Raw genomic sequence first — 21,525 nt, 5'->3', positions numbered from 1 at the left:
TCACCATGTTGACTGTATCCCATAAGTATCTCTTGAATATATATGCATCCTTTTCTATCTCCATTAGCATAAACCTTACCCTCTGTGACCATCCTCTCTTGCCTGAATTCCTGCAAACCTTACCAACTGGTTTCTGCCCTCCCATCTTCTTTCTTTCTATTGCATTCCCCCACACTGAAGCTAGAGTAATGTTTTTCAAGTATAAATCTGAAAACAGTTGCCTGCTTAAGCCCTTCAACACTTATCTATTGCTGTGAAAATTAAGTTCAAATTATTTAATATTATTTACAAGGTTCTCAGTGACCAGCTCTAGCTTACCTTTCCAGTTTCATCTCCCCTCATCTAAAATTATCCAGCATACCAGATGATAGGACCAAAAGGACCAAAACAAACACACAAACAAACAAAAAAATCAAGATAGTAAAACAGAAAATAGAAACAGACCAGTAGGAGATCTAAATATCAAAGTTACCAGGTACAGATTTTATGTGAGTAATATGTTTAAGAAATTAGACTTGAAGAGATTCTTACCAAAGAACTGGAAACTACCAGAAAAAAAGGGATTTAAATGGAAATTCTAAAACTAGGAAATTGTAAAAACTAAAATTAAGAACTCAATATATGAGTTTATAAAAAGTTGAGACACAATGAAGAGATAATTAGTAAATGGAAAACTGGTCTGAAAAGCAACAACAACAACAACAACAACAACAAAGCAGACTGAGACCTAAGAGGAAAAGGGAAGAAGGTACTGGGGTGCAGGGTGCGGGGTACACAGGAGAGAGGAGTAAAAGATCTATGGGATACAGACGTTGCCATCCCTGAAGGAGAAAGAGCAAATGGGGCAGAAACAATTTTTTAGAAATAATAGCTGTGACTGTCCATGTCACAGATTCAAGCACTCCAAAGCCACAACAGGATAAATACCAAAACAAAAATAAAACACCTACACCCAGGCATGGCAGAGATAAACTGCTGACAAAAACAAAGAGAGACTATCAATAGCGTCCGGCAACAAAAGACTTCAAGTAGATGAACAGGTAGCAAAATTAACCAGTTGGAAATTTTGCTTTTCTTTCCGCATTAGAAAATGCCCAACGTCAGCAGGTGGGCTTGCCTGTACTCTGGGTAGCTCTTATCTGCTTGGCCTACTTTCTCTGAAAGAGCAGAATCTTCAGGCCCACAGGGCTATCAGTGTCCCTCATTGCCTGAAGGAGCTGGACTGATCCAGTTCTGCGGTGACTCAGTTCCCGCAGTGTGTTTTCAGATGTTGTCCTGCTGTCGAGGAAAAATTCTGGACAAGTTTGGGAGGTTCGTAGCCATCTGTATCACTATCTCATGTTACCTATGTATTTCTTTTGATTATCTGGGATACCCTGTTGTTGAAGAAGTGGAAAGTGCAGACCCCAGTTAACCAGAAAAAACTCTCCAGAGAATAACTGAAGGATGGAACTCAGTAAACAGAGTCATGCTAAACACAAACTGCCACGTGCATTTTACAGTTACTTGAACTGAATCGTGGACCCAATGGATCTTGTGAGCAAACTTGAACTAAGTATATGACTTAAAACATCATTTCTTTTTTTTTTTCCATGTGAGGGAAGAAGCTTCCTAACTTTGTAACTTTATCACTATCGAATGTTACTTCGAATTACAAAGAGGAAATCAATGTAATGATTGCAAAGTTTAGGATTTATATAGGATATTTTACAATGCTATAATTATTTGTTTAAAGCACTGAAAGGCAGGTCTTGGTAGCTAAAGTAAATGCAAGTTTATCACAAAGATGATGATAATTCAGGTCTCCAGATTATCTCTCCTCTCTCTCCAAACATTCACGCAGCTCTACTCTAATTCTTTGCTCATTCACTTCTCTCAGGAGGAATCCCTCACACTTGATCCCTCCCACCTGAACTGTGGCTCTTGCCAGGATCATTAATAGAAAACACTTCCTCCAGGCACCCTTACATTGTACTGCTCCCCGAAATAAGTCACTTTTTTCTCAGTTTCCTCTTAATATTTTATCTGCACCACCATTACTCTACTTAACACATCTTTCTATGTATTCATGCTGTAATTAATTGTTGACACGTCTTTCACTAATCTGAAGTCTCCTTGTTAGTAGATCGTTTTATCCACCTGATGTCTTTAAGAGTTTTGACCTCAAAGGTTAGATATGAATCAGAGTTCAAAGGACCTGATCTGTTCCAGCGTTCCACCCACTGCAGGAATCCCTCGTGTGATATCATCTGTTGATCTGCTTCAACCCCTGCAGTGGCCGAAAGCACTAGGTCTTTCACAGGGCAACTCAATTCACTTTTAGAGGGCTTACCAAAAAGTTCTTCCTGACATTGTGCAAAATGGACTTCCTTAACCCTCATCCATTTGTTCTAGCTTTGTCCTGTGAAGCTACCTTGAATAAGTTCACTATCTTCCTAGTTCATATTTGGGCAATTTACTTCTAAATGTAAAACAGTAGGTTTTGTTCTGTAAAAGTTTACTTGGGGCACATCATTCCAAACCCTACAGATTATTTTATTTCTTCTAGCTTCCAAGTCACATTGCAATTACTCTTAGTTTTAGCTTTACAGCCCATGTACAGGCTTTGAGTCTTGAAACTCTATGACTAAAAGGAAAAACCTAATTTATATTAACATGACTTGAAAGCAAACCTCCTGATTGATAGTGCTCACAGGATTATAGAAATGAAAAAGATAATGTCCTTGTCACTGGAAAGGTCTCCTTTTATTAAACAAATATCTGGTACATCGGAGAAATGGAAAATAAATGTCAATGCAGAGTTGAAAACCTTTATTGTTAAAATAGAAGGCATTGATCTTCTGCACTGCTTTACTGTGATTTTATCTCATTACGTATTGTTACTATTTCAAATTAATCTTCAGGTAGAAGGAGAAGAGCAATGCATCATCATTTAAATATCTGCATCCATGAAATGCTAGGTTATATCAAAAGTTGACATGTAGCTTGGTCTAATAGTTACCATTAGTGGTAGAGCATTAATTCCCCAAAGGTAAACCAAAATAGTTCAAAGACTTTGAGATCTAAACATTAAAGGGAAATACCGATTTACTATGATTGGTAAAAAGCAAAATGTGATCTTAATTTGCATTACTATACATCCTGTGAAAAAATGCACTGTCTCCCCTCATCCCTCTTTGCCTGCCCCAGCATGAAAATATCCATGCTAAGGATAAGAAGTAAACAATCTATGACTCCTAGTTAACTATTATTCCATGGCTTTTCTCTAGGCCAGAAATTGCCACCTCAAACTGATAGGAGGGGAGAAGGTCATTCAAGGATGAGACATCAGCAGTACCTAGAATGCCAGGGTTCCCACTTTTTAAAACTCCTGGGTTTGTTTGTTTGTTTGTTTGTTTATGTAGAGAGGAGGGCAGAGGGAGAGGGAGAAAGAGACTCTTAAGCAGGCTCCACCCCCAGTGCAGAGCCCTATACGGGGCTTGATCTCAAGACACTGAGATCATGACCTGAGCCAAATCAAGAGTCAGATGCTAAGTAAGTGAGCCACCCAGGCACCCCAATAAGTGTAGTTTTAAATACAGCATGTGTTGTGACTTACCAACAGAAGGAATGCCAGCATTCTGCTCCTTATGTTAAAGTATAACTTGAATTACACTCCTGTTATTATTAACATTTTAACTGGTTGTTGATTAAGCCTATTATCCTAAACTATGGAACAGGATTGATTTACTATTAAATATATCAGGAATCAGTTCTTTTTTTGTTTATACATTTATGTATCAGAATGTTCTCATGAATTGTAAATCCAAATTTTTGGTGCATGGGTGAACACTACAGGAAATTCAAGTTTGAATGGACAATGTAGAAACATTTCCCTTCATCTGTGCCCTGATATACAATTGAAAATTATTTAAGCATATACACAAAATGTCTTACAGTGTATTGACTGCCTGTGAAGTTGAGATTTTGATATAATTGCATTCGTGCTCTGTGTAATGCTTACAATCCTTTGATTAAGGAAGACTGTTCTGGAGCAGAGCAACTTTCTACACAGCCCATAGCATTTCTCTTGAAGTAAAACAAAGGCATGCTGGGCCTTGATAATTTACAATTTGAACTACAGACTTACTCCTTAAGGACAACCAGACCAGAGGAGTATCATTCAGCATGAGCAGGCTCCATATAAGTTACCCTAATGACAGTAATCATCATATAAAGTCACCTAAAATATTTTGGATACATCTGATTTAAAAAAAAAATCGTGATTCTCTGCTCTTGGCCGATTACTAACTGGTTGAATAGCAAATTGAAAAGGTAAGGGAGATGAAAACAAACTGTATCTTTATGTGTAAGGCCAGATCTTTGCATTTGGAGGCTATACATCCTTTGCTTGTTGAATGAGATACAAAGTGTAACAGGGATTGGAAGCTTATTTTAAGGGGCAGTATGGAAGGAGATGGAGGAAAGAAGGAATAAATTCTACCAAAAAACCCAAAAACCAAACAAATAAAAAAACTCTGTCAGTAGTTTATTGATGGTAAGCTACATCGTACTGAATATTTTACATTTGTTTGGTTCTATCATGGTTCTTTCTACAGAGCCCATAGGATTTCTCTTTGAAGTAAAACAACAGCATCCTGGGCCTTGATAATTTACAACTTGAACTGTATATTTGAAAACCTCAACTCTATTTTATATATTCTGACAAAGTTTACATTTCACTGACTTAGCATTCTATTATTTGATCATTTATTGGTAACTTACACACAACAGTGAATTTGATTTTTCTTATCCAATATGTTACATGGAAATTAATTTATTTAACTTGTTTTTAAAAATTGAAATAGCATATTCTGTACTAAAATAGAATATAAATAAAATTGAACATGTAGATTAGAAAAGTTAGAATAGTTTGGGGGTAACTTCTATATCCATGCTGATGAAGCTCCAGTTTAAGTTATTTCAGTTGTTTTAGAACTTGTCCTATGGATTCAGGTAGACCTGCATTTAAATCCTAACTCAGATTTTACCATATACTAGCCGCTGAGTGCCTTGTGCAAATTATTCAAGCCTTGAGCTTCATTATCCATTTTAAAATAGAATGATTGATAGTATTTGCCTCATAGTGTTTGTAGTTCTGAGAATCTACCAAGAAAATACATGTATTTTATTATTATAAAATAATAAAAAGTTGATAGCTATTTATATTATTTTCATAAACTACTACTAGGGGACATATAAGTGAATATTTGGCCAATAGTGACAGAACAAATCATTGAAATATATTTAGTTAACGTAAATGCTTGTAATTCTATTCATAAAAAACACTATAAATCAAAATGAAGGGAAAATGTTTTCAATACGCATTGAAGACAAAAGGAGCAGTACCTTAATATGCAAAAAGTTTTTAAAAATCAATAGCATAGTTTCAACAAGACTGCCAAGACAATTCAATGGAGAAAGTATACTCTTTTCAACAAATGACACTGAGACAACTAAATAGCCACATACAGAAGAATTAAGTTGGACCTCTACCTCATACCATACACAAAATTAATTATATAGATCAAACACCTAAATGTAAGAGCTAAAACTACAAAATTCACAGAAGAAAACAGAGAAATGGATATTCATGACCTTGGGTCAGATAATGGTTTCCGAGATAGGACAGTAAAAGCACAAGCAAACAAAGAAAAAACAGATAAATATGGCTTAATCAAAATTGAAAACCTTTGTGCTCCAAAGGGCAATGTCAAGAAAAAGAAAAGATTGGAAGATGGATTGGAAGAAATATTTGAAATCATGTATCTATTAAGTGGTACCTAAAATATATAAAGAACACTTACAACTCAACAATAGAAAGACAACTTAATTTAAAAATGGGCAAAGAATTTGAATAGACATTTCTCCCAAGAAGATACACAACTGAGCAATAAACAAATGAAAAGTTGCTCAACATCATTAATCACTGGGAAATCACAAATAAAAACCAAAATGAGGGGCACCTGGAGGTTCAGTCGGTTGGGTGGCCGGCTCTTGATTTCAGCTCAGGTCATGATCTCAGGGTCAGTCCCATGTCGGGAGGGCTCAGTGTGGAGTCTGCTTGGGATTCTTTCCCTCTTCCTCTTCCTCTCCCTCCCCCCTGCCCCTCCCCCCATGCATGCACACTTTCTCTCAAATAAATAAATAAAATCTTTTTTTTAAAGATTTTATTTATTTATTTATTTGAGAGAGAGAGAGAAACAGCATGAGAGGGGAGAGGGTTAGAGGGAGAAGCAGGCTCCCCGCTGAGCTGGGAGCCTGATGTGGGACTCGATCCCAGGACTCCGGGACCATGACCTGAGCCGAAGGCAGTTGCTTAACCAACTGAGCCACCCAGGCGCCCAATAAATAAAATCTTTAAAAAAAGAAAAGCAAAAAACAAAATGAGATGCCACTTCACACCCACTAGCATGGCTATAATTAAAAAGACACACAATAATTTGTTTAATTAAAACAGTCCTGGTGAGGACATGGAGAAATTGTAACCCTCGTGCGTTGTTTGTAGGAATGTAAAATGGGTGAAGAGCAATGCCATTACTAGTTCATATCAGCATTATTCATCAAAGGCAAAAAGTGAAAAAATAACCCTAATATTCACCAACTGCAAATATAAGCAAATGTGATATATTCATGCAAAGGACTATGAAAAAAATGATGTACTTATATATGTTACAGAATGGATGAACCTTGAAAACATGATGCTAAATGAAGGAAGCCAGTCATAAAAGGACCACATACTGTATTATTCCATTTATATGAAAAGGCTAGAATAGGTAATTCATACAGACAGAAAATAGATTTGTGGTTGTCAGAGAATGGAGAGTGACCATCATGGGTATAAGGTTTCTTTTAGGAGTAACGAAATGTTCCAGAAGTAGATAGTTCTACTGGTTGCACAACTTTGTGGACATATATCTTTAACTTAGTAATCTCACATTGTAGAATTGAGAAAATAAATTTAGACTGCTAAAAATTTACCTATATTTATGTTACTATAATGTTTTATGAGAAAAACAGTAAAAATACACTTAAATATCAAAAAATAGGTAAATATTTTTGGCATATATATTTTATACACATAAAGTTTTGGCATCCATGTAAAAGAAGATTCAATGAAATGGAAAGGTGCCCATATATATTCAATTTTAAAGATCACTTTTTGAAACACCATATAATTTGGTTTTATTTCAGTAAAAATAAAAGGAGCATTTGTATTTGGCTAAAGGTATGCAATAAATATCTTGGCTATTGTAAATAACACATAGTGGTACATATATCGTTTTGAGTTAGTATTTTTGTTTTCTTTGGGTAAACACCCACTAGCGGAATTATTGGATTATAAGGTGGTCTTATTTTTAATTTTTGGAAGAGTCTCCATACTGTTTTCCACAATGGATGCAACAATTTACCACCAACAGTGCACAAGGGATCCCTTTTCTCTACACCCTCACGAAAACTTATGTTTGGTCTTTTTGATCCTAGCCATTCTGACTGGTATGAGGTGGTATCTCACTGTAGTTTTCGTTTGCATTTCCCTGATGATTAGGGATGTTGAGCATCTGTATGTCTTCTTTGGAAAAATGTCTATTCAGATCATCTGCCCATTTTTAATCAGATTATTTGGGTTTTTTGGTGTTATGCTGTATAAGTTCTTCATCTATTTTGGATATTAACCCCATATCAGATATATCATTTGCAAATCTCTCTGCTCATTCAGTAGGTTACCTTTTCATTTTGTTGATGGTTTCTTTTGCTGTGCAAAAGCTTTTAATTTTGATGTAGTCCCAATAATTTGTTTTTGCTATTGTTTCCCTTCACTGAGGAGATACATCCATAAATATGTTGCTAAGGGCAATGTCCAAGAGATTACTGCCCCTACTTTCTTTTAGGACTTTTATGTTTTCAGGTCTAACATGTAGGTCATTAATTCATTTTGAATGATTTCATTCATATTTTATAAGAAAGTGATCCAGTTTCTTCTTTCCTTCCTTCCTTCCTTCCTTCCTTCCTTCCTTCTTTCCTCCCTTCCTTCCTTCCTTCTTTTCTTTGCATGTAGCTGTTCAGGTTTCCCAATACCTTTAAGTGAAAAGACTGTCTTTTCTCCATTATATATTCTTGCCTCCTTTGTTGTAGATTAATTAACCATATAAGTTTGGGTTTATTTCTGGACTCTCTATCCTGTTCCATTGATCGATGTATCCATCTCTCCTTTTGCTATTGATTTCTAACTTAATTCTACTATGGTTAGAGAGTATATTTTGTATGAGTTTGATCCTTCTACATTTATTGAGAATTACTTTATGGCCTAGAATGTAATATCTTGTAGAATCTTGGTACATACCTGGTATACACTCGAAAGGAACGTATATTCTGCTGTTATTGAAAGAATGTTGTATACTATCAATGAGATCAGGTTGATTTATAGTGCCCAAGTCTTTTACATGTTTACTGATTTTTCTGACTACTTATTCTATAAATTATTGATAAAGAGATATTCTAATCTCTCCTTATAATTGTATCAGGTTAAAATCTTCATGTATTTTGAAACTCTGTTATTAAGGGCATACATTTTTAAGACTGTAATGTCTTACTAATGATTTTATTATTTTATCATTATAAAATTATTCTCTTTTCATTGCTGATGTTTTTTGTTCTGTAATCTACTTTGTTTGATTTTAATACAGTCTCCCCAGCTTCCTTTTTATTAGCGTTAGCATGTTATATACTTTTGCATCCTCTTATTTTTAATATATTTTTGTCCTTTTCATTTGAAATGAATATCTTTTAGGAAATACACAGTTAAATCTTTCTTTTAAATTCAATTGACAATCTCTGCCTTTTAATAATTTTTCTTGGATCATTTACATTTAACATAAATATTGATATGGTTGGTTCTGACTCTATCAGCTTGCTAATTTTTCTATTTGCCACTTCTATTTTTCATTCCCTCCCCCCTCTTTTCTTTCTTTCTTCTTCTTCTTTTTTTTTTTTTTTTTGGATTAATTTTTGCATTAAAAAAAATTTTGGTGCGCCTGGCTGACTTAGCCGGTAGAGCATGCAACTTTTGATCTAGGGGCTGGAGTTCAAGCCCCACGTTGGGGATACAGATTACTTAAATTCTTTCTTTGAACCACTCTCTCTTCTCCTCCTCACCCCTCCTTCCCCTTTCCTCCCCTCTTCTTACCTCTCCTCTCCTCTCTCTTCTCTCTTCCCCATTATTCTGCCCTGTGATCTCTGGTTTCCTTGGATTTCCAGAACTCTGGGTTCCATCCCCTCAACTCAAGCTTCCCAGTGGCATTGGTGTAGATTCCATCATCCAGCACTGAAGCATAGAAAATTTCTTTAGGCCATAACCTGAGACAATCACACAGCTCACCTCAATATTTTGAGTGCTGTGTTTTTTTTCTATATTTTGTCCACTTCTCTTTTAGTTATTTTAGACAAGAGGGTAAATCCTGCCCCTCTTACTCCATCTTGATCAGAAGCTGAAGTTCTATATGGTTTTATTTTCATATTTTGCTCTTCTTCATTTTTGTAGTTTTTCTAAAATAATACACATATACATAGAAACTTGTAATAATAAAAATATGTGACTTATTTTAATAAAGGAGACAGGATCATATTAAAGGATTTATTTGAAGATTAGTCATATTAACATGCTTGAATATATAACAAATAATTAGATTGTTTTCAACTTTTTCACCAACATCCAAATTATATCAGATAGCTTTTCCCTTGGAGGAGAAAATCAAAGGCACACAAATATCATAATTTAAGGATGAAAAATGGGAAAAAATCTTTAAAAAAGACATGTGGCTCTTTAGATACATAAAACTCATGTTTAAAAACCCTAAAATGCTACAATGGTACTTAAGAAAATAACATTAACTTGGCTCTAAATTACCCAACATTTTTCTTATTCTAGGTTCCAATGTGTTCCCTCAAGTCCCCATTTACAGATGTTTCTCTCATGACCAAACAGCTAATGAGAATTCCATGGCCTAAGTACTCTACTTTGAATAACATCTTGCACTTTCCCCAAAATCAGATTCATCACACTACTAAAACCTGTTTCTACATCTGTGACTTTGGCTTTTATGATCTCCTTGGGTGGCTCGCTTATTCCTGGCATTTCTAAACCTCAAATTATGAAACAATTTCTCTGAAAAAAAGCATCATAGATTCTTAACTATGGGTGCTTTGGGTTTTTAAGGGCAAAAAGAAAAGACCAAGCTATTTTCAAAATGATTATCCTTTGCATTATATCCAAATAGATATGACAGAGGACTAGTGCCAGGAATGTGTCCCATGCAATCTTTCCTCTTAAGTAAGCTGAAGATTGCTTCCTCAATTAGCTCAAACTTCTGGGTGGTCTTTTAAAAAAATAGCTCTTTGCAGAAAATAGTGAACTAATAATACTGTAAATATAAAATTGTATTAATTCTTTAACTTTGAAGCAAAGAAAGAATGAATTGCAAGTTAGTGTTTTTTGGTTATTAATACAGAATTTATCATCTCTAACTTTTAAGAGGGAAAAATTCTACATAAACCCAATGGAACAAAAAATATTTTTTTAAAGATGTGTCTATATTTGGGCTTAGAATTAGCTGAGTTTAATTGTGTGTGTGTTTGTGTAAAGTACTTGTGACAATTCAAGAAAACTTTGTCTTTTTAACTGAAAGAAAGCTGACTTTCAATCTTATACCAACGTACTTTTAAAAACCATTCATTTCAAACTCAGTCCATCCTGACCATACATAAAATACCTTTCCAAAGATTTCCCTTCACAAACCTTCTACAACTTTCCTTCGTATTCAAATTTTGTACCAAGCCATTTTTCTCTAAACAACCAGTCTCATTTAGGACAAAATTACTTTCTTTTACCTTCACCAAAAATGTATTCCCATTCCTTAGATCTTTCTTACACATACAGACTTGCTTCCCTTATTTCCATCAGTCTTAATTACATTTAGCAGAATTTTACACTCTTAGAAACCTTAGTGAAAATAAGTAGTAACCAATTGTGAACTGTTACACCAGAGCTCTTTAGACAGCAAATTTATGAATCAGTTAAGCACAAAGCATGTTTACCAACAGACCCAAATACCCTTAGTTTCTTTGCAATAGGAAGTCAAAAGCACAAACCTATATCCACTAATCAATGCTTTAGCACTTTAGCTTATTTGGAAAAGACTTAGATGTCCAGTGAATTTAATCCCATTTATCACCCAAGCAAACTTTAAAAAGTTTCAGGTTACCAAAGACTGAAAGCTATCTTAAAAATTACGCATGAAAACTTTGAGACAGACAAGATTAACCATCATTTTAAGTCATCTTTTTGCTAACAAATTGCAACAGAGATAACACAAGCTTATTTGACTTTCAACAAAACTAGATAGAACAAGTTTGATATTTAAAGCCGGTAACTCCAAAGATATATCTATTTTAATTAAACCAACAAACTTAACTTAGTTTAAATACTGAATTATGTTCCACCTGAGGCCACTTAAAAGTCAGTCAATTTGGGGGTGTCTGGGTGGCTCAGGCAGTTAAGCATCTGCCTTCGGCTCAGGTCATGATCCTGGGGCCCTGGGATCAAGCCCCACAAGGGGCTCCTTTCTCGGCAGGGAGCCTGCTTCTCCCTCTCCCGCTGCCCCTCTCCTGGTCATGCTCTCTCTCTTACTTGCTTTCTCTCAAAGAAGCAAATAGAATCTTACGTAAAAAAAAAAGTCAATCAATCTGTTCTCCGTTATCAATTTTTACCTGGGGCACCGGTGGGGAAATCAGAAGTGGGCGGTGTGTGCAGGCTGCACCCCAAGGTGGTGCAGAGACAGGAGAAGGAGCGGGGGAGGCAGAAGAGGCAGAGTGCTGCCAGAAGGCAGAGAAAGAGGGTTCCCGGTTCTAAACCTCGTCAGCTCAGAGAGATGAACAGACGCCACGGTTTTTTCCACCAACGTGGGAATCTGCAGTCCACCTCCGCTGGGTGAAGACGGAACTTGCCCAAAACAAAGGGAGTGTTGTCCGCTGCTTGGGAATATTCCTTAAAGTCCCAGTCCTGAGGTAGAGTAACCATAGTTAGCTCCAATTATACCTATTAACCTGGGAAATGAGGGAGAAACCACCACATCTGTTAGGAGCAAGAACAGTGAGAGAGAGTCTGCGTCCCCTCCATCACAGATGGCCTGTGTTTCCTCCAATCTGGGTTCTACCAGGAGGAGGCCTATTTAGATAATTATCATCCAGTGTGTCCGGAGGGAGTTGACTAGTCTGGTTACTGACTAAACATATTCTTCCCTGTTTCCTGCAGAAGAGATCTAACTGATAGATTCTACAGAGGCCATGCAGTGTTACAGGAGATCAGTCTTTTCCTAAATTTTGCAATTCATATTGTTTCCAGTGGATTAAAAGGCATCCCAAGGGAGAGTCCTTGGGGACTGAAGAAGCCCATTGAAGCCATACTCCTAGAAAAGTAGAGAAAGTCTATTACCAAAAATTGCCCCGCCCCCGACTTCCGGGTGGTGTCCCATGCAGGATATGTCAAAGATTCTGTGTGTCAAAAGTGATTGGAGGCATCCCTCTAACAAAAATCGCTACTGATCACCACCCTGCCTTACCATGAAGGCATTCCTGTCGTAAAAGGCCCCATCACAGGGATGCTAGCGTGCCCCCGCTTCTCCATTGCATCCTAGGCTACAGATGGGTGCCTAGGAAATGCACCATGCCATCCCATGCCCTGAAGCCTGCATTATAGCCCTGCCCTGAGGGTCGTGCCTTATTTTACCTTGCCTTGAAGAACCTGCCATTTTTAACCCATGGAAAACACTAGAAAAGTTTTAAAAGGGGAAATTACCCAATTTTGTAACTTAAGTAGTTAGTAGAGGACACTGACAAAAAACAGTAAAGATAGAAATCCATTATGATCTAAGAGATATTCTAACACATATGGTCTTTACAGACATCTCCTCTAGGAAATGTCCCTGGTTGGGTTTTAATTCAATCGAGTACTGGCTTCAGATAGCTCTGAGCAGAGGGCCGGCAGTCAGAAGCAGCTAGACCAGGGACGTGAAGGGGATCACATTAGACCAATGAGGAGGAAACCTCACACGGGAGTCTCATGATTGGCAACTCTCCTGGTGACTTAGGTGGCTGTACTGTGCTCAAGACAGACAACTTTGTATAAGGACAGAAAAAAAAAAAAAAGAAGGTGTCAAGTTTCTGGGTCTTATTACCATCCCTGCCATGGTACTAACTTCCAGCCAAAATGCAGGCTGAGCAACCAACACGAAAGTGTCCCAATGGGGCACCTGGGTGGCTCAGTCATTAAGTGTCTGCCTTCGGCTCAAGTCATGATCCCAGGATCCTGGGATCAAGCCCCGCATTGGACTCCCTGCTTGGCGGGAAGCCTGCTTCTTCCTCTCCCACTCCCCCTGCTTGTGTTCCTGCTCTCTCTCTATCAAATAAATAAAATCTTTAAAAAAAAAAAAAGAAAAGAAAAGGAAAGAAATTGTTCCAATAAGACCAATAAGACCTTACTCCTTGAAAAGCCCCTGAAATGAAAGTAAAGGAAGAAAAGAGAAAGTACTCCCCAAGTTTGCACCAAGACTCATAGTCTGGATGAGAAGACTGTGTGTCTCCCTTTGTGGTTGCCAAATGATGTAGGAAAGAAGTTGGTGTTCAGAGCCCATGGCTAAGAAAGAATTCTTGAGACGTCTTTGGTGGGAAAAGGTGGTTTTATTAAAGCACGGGGACAGGACCCATGGGGAGAAAGAGCTACACTGGAGTCATGTGGAATGGCTGATTATATACTCTCAAGTTGGGAGGGGATTAGGGAAAGAGTAAATTTCTAAGGAATTTTGGAAGCAAGGTTTCCAGGATCTTGAGGGGGCCAACTATTGTTAGTAAAATGTCATTTATTACTGTCTAATAAATCTATTAGTCATGAAACCCTTTGGATGTATTTTAGTGGGCCATATGCTTGGGGGATGTTTGCCAATATGTGTCTTGGGAGGTAGAGATACAGGAAGTTTCCAAAGGAATTTTTATATGTTAAAGTAAGCTTACAGGATCCTGGGGGTCAAGCTAAGGTTGCTTTTTGCCCTTAACAAAGTATTAAGAGCTCTTTGCCCTTAGCAAAGTATCCTAGAGGAAAGTCACACTGCCTGTTTCAAGGACTTGTCAGTGGGTTGTAGGTAGTAAGGAAATTTAATTTTTCTTTTGTCTTTGTTTCCCACATGACTTAGTTTACTTATTTTTATATGTAAATAGATGCCTACAAACATACTGCATTTTATATGAAAGTCAATGTATGATAAATTAAAATATCTAAGGATATGTAATAAATAAAGAACTCCCTCCATTTCTGAGAAAATTGTCCATGACTTGGCCTTAGTCTGCATATTTGGGTCCAGTTTCAAGACTGAAATCAGCCCTGTGTGTTCTACAGATATTACCCACCCTCAACCCCTGCCACTTACAGCCTGCCCTAGGCAAAATTGCTAAAGTTGTTGAAGTTGTTTTTGTCAGTACCCCATTCTTCCAAAGACTCCTTTTTCCTTTTTTACACTTCTTGGCTGGTCAGTGAAAAACAATTATATTTCAGCTGCAAGGCCATTTATTGCCCAGAAAAAAAACCATTTAGGCAGCTATCCCCTCCAGAGAAACATAGGACAGGCTGACATTCTTCGTAATCTTCACTACTCAAATACCCGTAACTGTGGTTTTCATTACTACACTACTTAGGTGTCTACCTAAGAGTTGGACGGTGAAAACAGTCACCGTTTAGGCTCAGAATGTTCAGTTTGGGCCTTGGCTAAATCCAGTGACTCCAACCCTCCCCACCAACCGCCCCAAACAGGAAGAATGATCAAATTAATTTTGTCATGAAAAAAGAAAATCTTCCCTAATAGTTGGGATGATTGGCTAATGGACTGAGCAAATTCAAATAAAGTAGACCATGTACCCATTGTAGACTTTGCAAATCCTCCAGGCAAGCTCATTCGAAATGGCATTTTGGGCTGTACTAATGCATGTCTGTACTAAGAATTGTACATCAGCCTGAATAAGTTTCCCCGTGGTGCTAAGTTCATCAGCTATTGGCCAAATGGGCCTTGGTTGGCAAATGAATATTGCCACGGCCTTCAGCTTAGTTTTCTTGGTTTATGGCTTTATAGTGGAATTATTAGTAACTATTTCTCACTGTATATAAGCAGAAAGTGATAGAAGTTTTCTGCCTCTCTCCACCATTGCCTGGAATGCATCATTTTCCACTGCTATTGTCTCCCCAGTCTATATTAATGCCTCCTATTTAAATAAGCTTTCCTCAAATACCCATTATCCAAAGTTAAAAAAAAAAAAAGACACAAAGCTGCCTGCATTTGGCATATACTATCCCAGGAAATTATCCACAATCGTGGGTGCCCAAAAAAGAGGTCAACGACCACTTGCTTTTCATGTGCATTTAATTATTGGAGAGAATTTGATTTGCCAATTATGGTAGTATTTTGAAGCAACTTCATTTTACAATTGAGAATGAAGGCTTCCTACAGTGGGGATTATGCCAGTGATTTCATGCCAGAGCCATTGTGGATACTGAAAAGTTTAACTTGTGAAGAGAACCAAATCAAGAATGGCAGGAACTACCCTGCTACAGAGAGATAACCACAGCCTGTGCCTCAGAATAGGCAGCCAAGGCGGACAGTGTGATTGAGTGTTCACTGGGATGACTTCTTGAGCGAAATAGTTCTCTCATTGCCTAAAATGTTCACTATGGAAGATAAAAATCAAAGGCATTGTTAGAGAAGCAAGAGACCAACAGAAGACTAAAGATTAAATGCTGGATTCAAGGGCAGAGGGGGTCAGAAAGGAGCTATCACTTGGGTCAGGAAAGCAGGTCTGAAGAGAGAGCCTGGAAGTGTAGATCCATGAGTAGCTAAAATGTGCCAGACATCAGGATGTTTTAAAGAGAGAAAGAAGAGGGGCGCCTGGGTGGCTCAGTTGGTTAAGCGACTGCCTTCAGCTCAGGTCATGATCCTGGAGTCCCGGGATCGAGTCCCGCATCGGGCTCCCTGCTCGGCAGGGGGTCTGCTTCTCCCTCTGACCCTCCCCCCTCTCATGTGCTCTCTCTCATTCTCTCTCTCTCAAATAAATAAATAAAATCTTTAAAAAAAAATTAAAAAAGAGAGAAAGAAGAAAGAATGGAAACAAAGAAGGAATAGATGGATAGGAGAGCAAATTTTTTTTCATCCCATTTGGCCTATTTTGTGATTTAGAAATTCCTGCCTCTCCAGTATTTGTATCCTAATGAAAACCAAGGGGGTAAAACCAGCCTTCTGATGTGTCAGTTGAAGAGCAGTAACTGGAAATGTTCTTATAAATGCATTTCCATAATTTAGATATTGGAACACCAAAGAACACAAATAAAAAATTAATCAATTCTCCTGATTCTTTTTTATTCCATTATCCAGATTAAATAATAGAATGTTCTAAAACATTAAAATTGAAAAATAAATTGCAAAACAGTATGTGGGCATTCTTCCAGCCTGCATGCTGGAGATTCGAGGACTGATACACACTCTGGACAAGGCAGTTGCATTCTAGTTGAGGAAAATGATAATCTAATCACATTAGTATGACACCAAATGCAATCCAATGGGCTTTAAAGAAGTCATTCCTGGTTTGGATTCCATAATGGTGAGAGATATTTGGAGATATGGATTGTATTTTACATACTTGTCTCTGAAATATTGTTGAATAAATGCTTTGAATATGATGCCAGTAAGAAGATATTTATTCTGTCTATGCAGATGACTAAACAGAAATTTATGCTTTTGCTGAATAGGTTATTTTGCAAAGACCTGCCTAAACTATCACTAAAAATGCAAATTATGGTCAAGGGTTCCTTAACTGAGGGCCATGCTATTCCTCTCACTGGGAGAAACAGCAGATGGTTCCTCAGGCCATTCACTACATACTGAGAGAATATTTGCCAACTTTACAGTTTTTAAAAATTGATGTTGACTTGACAAGATCATTGAGGTTAATGATTCAATGAGATCATTGTCTTTTCCTCTTTTCCTGTGTTTTTTTTAATTCTTTTTAATAACCAGTTGCCCTTTCTATACCAGTTATGTTGTAGGCCTTTCATTATTTTTAAGTACATTTCCTCTTTTGTATATATTTTACAATGTATATATTTTAAAATACCTTTCACCTTAACTACCTTAACTTACAGCCAACTTAAGCTATTTTTCCCCCCCAATGGCATTTTCACAGAATGAAATTCTTCCCTTGAAATTCAGGAATGAAAAAAAAAAAACACAACACACCCTTCCAGATGTAGAGAAAATAAGCCCTATCCTGCTTTGAACTTCCTGAAATTTAAATGACCTTCTTTTTGTTTTGTGTCACTTTGCACCCCACCTGCTTTACTCTCTTCTCCAACACTTTGGCCCCAGCAACATGGATTCAAAGGCTTTCCTAAGTTCACTTGCCGAGTCTCTAAACTGGCCCGGGTGGGGTGGGGGATGGGGCACGTGTCTGTGTTGGCATCGGATTTGCTCTATCCCATTTTCAGTCAGCATTAGCAGAATGAAGAGGTGACACGGTTGCCTCAGAATTCATTGCTAGAAATTTCCACCTGAAATCCAGCGATATTGAGCCTTTTCATTTCATCGCTGCTCTTGATCTTACCAACTCAGGTAAGAATTCAAGTCTGGGGATTTCACTGTCTTTGCCTCTTATACAAGCCAAGGGAGGTTTCCAGAAGCTGTGTAGGAAGAGACAAGCAGAGTTCAGAAAGCCTCACTGAGGTGATTATATTAGACCGACTTGTCTTGTTCCCTCTTCTACCTTTCCACCACAAGTAGCAGCTGCGTCTTTGTGGGGTCTGCCATGACTTTTCCTTTTTAAGACAAGGTCGGAAAATCATGCAAGGAGTGGATCAAAGGGCACAATCCTTAAGTAAGTTTTAAATTAGCAGATAGGAGGAAATGAGATAGGTAATTTGGTCTCAAGTCTTGTTCTCTCCCCCCGCCCCGTTGGACTACATTTTACATCGGCGACGGTACAACTTCCAACTCTCTCCAGAGTACCAAGGCGAAGGAATAAAATGGTAAATACTGACGAAGTATCAACCCACTCCCATGAAGCCTTCAGTGGCTTATGCTCTGCTTCTTCTCCATCAGCGTGAGAATATTCTCTCAATAAGATGGGCTGGGAATCGGCTGTGGAGGTAGAGGAGGCAGGCAGTTAGCAACGAGAGCTTGTGGCAGTGCCTTAGTCCCTGTATGCTTTATGTTCTCCCACAATGGCCTGCAGAAACATGTGTAGACATACATTCTGGCAGGAAGGTAAGGGCAGATGTATGCCCTTGGCCCAAAGCGGTCTTTTTATGTTAGAGGAGATCATGCTTTTCAGATGAGCGGCAAACGTGCAAGATTTGCCCATGGCAGGCTGAGGTTGGGGCAGACTGGAAAGGATCATAGCAATTTAGTTCATTCTGGCTCACCCTTGCATCAGCTGTGCTTAGAACCGCAGAGATGTCAGTCTCCTTTATTCCTTCATTGTACACTCACTGAAAACTCACTAGATGCTAGGAGTACCTTTATAAAGTATCATAAACTCACAAAAGATGGTTTTTGTCCTCAGTTGGGTATAAACTTTTTTAGCATGGAATCACTTTTAGGTGCTTCATTAATCATTTGGAAATGATATGATTGTTTCCTTCACTTGTGTGAAATGTGATGATTTGTTCAAGAGGTAAGTTGTGTGTGTATGTGTGTGGTATGTCTAATATCTAGGGGGTTACAGTATAGGGTTGTGCAGGTTGCGTACTATACAATACCAGGGGTTACCGTTCACTCTGCAGTGCACGGTACAAAACCAAAGCCTCTGAGCTCCTAGTGGGTCCCAGACGGTATCGTGGTACATAGTTTCTACCGTTTTGGAGCTTGCATTCCATATGCACCCATGCAACGGGTTGGATTCTGCTCTTGAATCCCATACAATATTCCTAGAACTACTTTAAACGAGTTGACCATCTTTTGATAGAGCCCGATATGGAAATGTACTAAAATTTTGGTGTGTTCTGTGATTACACTGATGCTGAACTTACAGCAATATCTGTGTTAATCTGGCATTCCTGAAGAGTAAGTGAAAATCCAAAACTAAAAGTTAGCCTGATATATTTTGAAATTTTTACATTTTACTTTTGTAAAACATTGACAATCTTCCTTACTAAATAGAGTATACATGACACGATTAAGACCATCCTTCTTTGTAATGGGTTCTAACAGTTACATTTTTAGGGTATTATTTTGAGGTATATAAAGATAAGGTAAATAACTTGTGGTGGTGGTGAAGCTTTGTTTAGATTACCTGCTAGCATCAGGAACAATGCAAATAGGCGTGACATGCAAGGCCTTCTTGTCCCTGCCCTGGCTGCCTGTCCAACCTGGCCCCAGCTTCTCCAGGTCATCACTCTGAGTCTCCTCCTCTGCAGTCCGCGGAGCTGTGCGCAGCCATCCAACAGCCCAAGGCCTGAGAGACAGCAATACCTGTCGCCCTCTTCTTGATCTCCTTGTCTTGCAGATCCTGCTGAGCCATCATCTCCTTTGTAAAACCATTCCTGCCCCCACACCCCCCCCCCAGGCTGGGTGAGGGGCCTGCCAAGCCTGCTGCATTGCACAACCTCGGAGGGGACCATCCCCATTGCATACTGGGGAACCCCTCCTCTTTCTCCAGGAGTGTCCTGAGTATGCCTCCATGCACTTAGCATTCCGCTCTGTTCTACTCCTTCGCAGCCACCCCGAAGGGTGACTGCTTTGGGATCTGAAGCCGTATCTCTACTTGAATAAATTGGTGCTCCGTGGATAAGTACTTGAATTGTGGCTAAATACGGCACAGGACTTAATTCAGGGGCCCTTAAGCTATATGAGGCTGGGTTTTCACTCCCGGAATCTGCTCAGATTGTTCACTTAGCCTATCTGGCGGGTTTTTCTTTGTTGTGATTTCTGTCCTTCAGGTCATTTCTCCCATTTCCAGGGACTGTTGCTGCTGGCCGCTTTTTTCAGGTGTCCATTAGCACAAAGGAACACTGCTCCTTCTCCTCTTCCCAGCTGCTGTGTTTTTCTTCTCCCTTCTCCTCCCCTTCTCCCTCCTCCCAACTCCTCCTCTCCCTCTCCTACCTCCTCTTCTCTCTCTCTCACCCCTCTCCCCAATTCCGCATTCCCCTCTTGCTCCTCCCCTGCTTTGTTCTCTCCTTCTTTCCTCTTCTGAGGGCTTCTCAGCAGTAGGGGCTTTTGCCCTTCAAACAATTGCTTACAAAAGCATGCATGCGTTTTTAGAAGCCAATCTCTGAATCAGCCATTGACATTTTATTTCCCATGACGTTCGTATCTTTAGTGGTTCTCTCGGTATCTGTTGTATGCCATGCATTAAAAATTATTTTCGGGTGTGAAGTTATTACCAACGTCTGAATGCAATGTCTGAGAACTGTGTGTGTGAGGTGTGTATGTGCTGTTTTGGGATAGCGGTTTCTTTTTTGAAGAGTTGTGCAATGCTACCATGTCTCTTGCTTTCTAGGTACTATACTCTCAGGATTACATTTCATCACCTAGGTATAAAAACAGCTGCATAGCTGCTAAAGTTCACAAGGTGAAAGAGAATATTCAAAGGTCATTACTACACAAATAATCCTCAACTGTCTTTTGCTCAGCAGTGATGAGAACTTGGGTCTTTTATGTTCATGGAATGATCATTGCCTTCTGTGAAAATTATGGAAGAGAAAAAAGGTGGTTTTTACGGTTGTTCCTTTCCTCTGAACTTTGACAGAACCCAGCCAGGTACAGTGTTTCCTCTCACTGCTCTCACTGGCATGGACTTGAGACTCTCCTTGAAAATTTACAAAGTCATGGTCACGTCTGAAATGGAAAAGACCTTGGCGACTTAGTGTTGGTAACTCTAGGGGTGGGAACTTGGAGCCAGGTTGAAAGGAAGGGTCTGTGGGGAGGGTGGGGGTGGTCATTTCATGGTATTCGCGGATTGAAAAACCTTTGAGGTTTAGGTGTACATACTGTCCCTACTTCTTGGGAGAATGCTGTCCATATTTTTACGTTTTGTACTCGTAGATGGTTATTTGGTTCTGAGTCAAAGATGAGCCTAATACTTATGTATCTCAAAAGTATTAAATGGCATTGTTATTTATGAAAGAAAGTTATAAATTATGTAGATATCTTTGGATCTAGAGTAGTCAGTTCTAAGTGACTAAGTAAATCAGTGCTTCTGTGCCTATAAAGAAGGTTGGTTAAATGGTATTGGTTGTTTTCAGAATGAACAAATGCCTCAGCTAAAGATGTAAACGAGGATTATTTAGTTTTAAAAGCTTCTTAAACACTTTCAAAGATCACTGTCTCTTAAAAAGCTACCAATGTGAATTCTTGGGCTGTATCTCACTTCATAAAACCAATTTGGAAACTTAATTTAATG

General features: G+C 38.5%; 1 protein-coding gene across 1 annotated transcript in view; it reads left to right on the top strand.

The window, feature by feature from the left end:
- Positions 1–21,525, top strand: part of HAPLN1 (hyaluronan and proteoglycan link protein 1) — a 72,746-nt gene that overhangs the window by 10,808 nt on the left and 40,413 nt on the right. The gene's annotated exons all lie outside the window — the stretch shown is intronic.

Source organism: Mirounga leonina, unplaced genomic scaffold, assembly GCF_011800145.1.
Source record: "Mirounga leonina isolate KUSES-001 unplaced genomic scaffold, KU_Mleo_1.0 Mir_168, whole genome shotgun sequence".
NCBI classification, from domain to species: domain Eukaryota; kingdom Metazoa; phylum Chordata; class Mammalia; order Carnivora; family Phocidae; genus Mirounga; species Mirounga leonina.
This window is presented reverse-complemented; position numbering and strand designations above follow the sequence as displayed.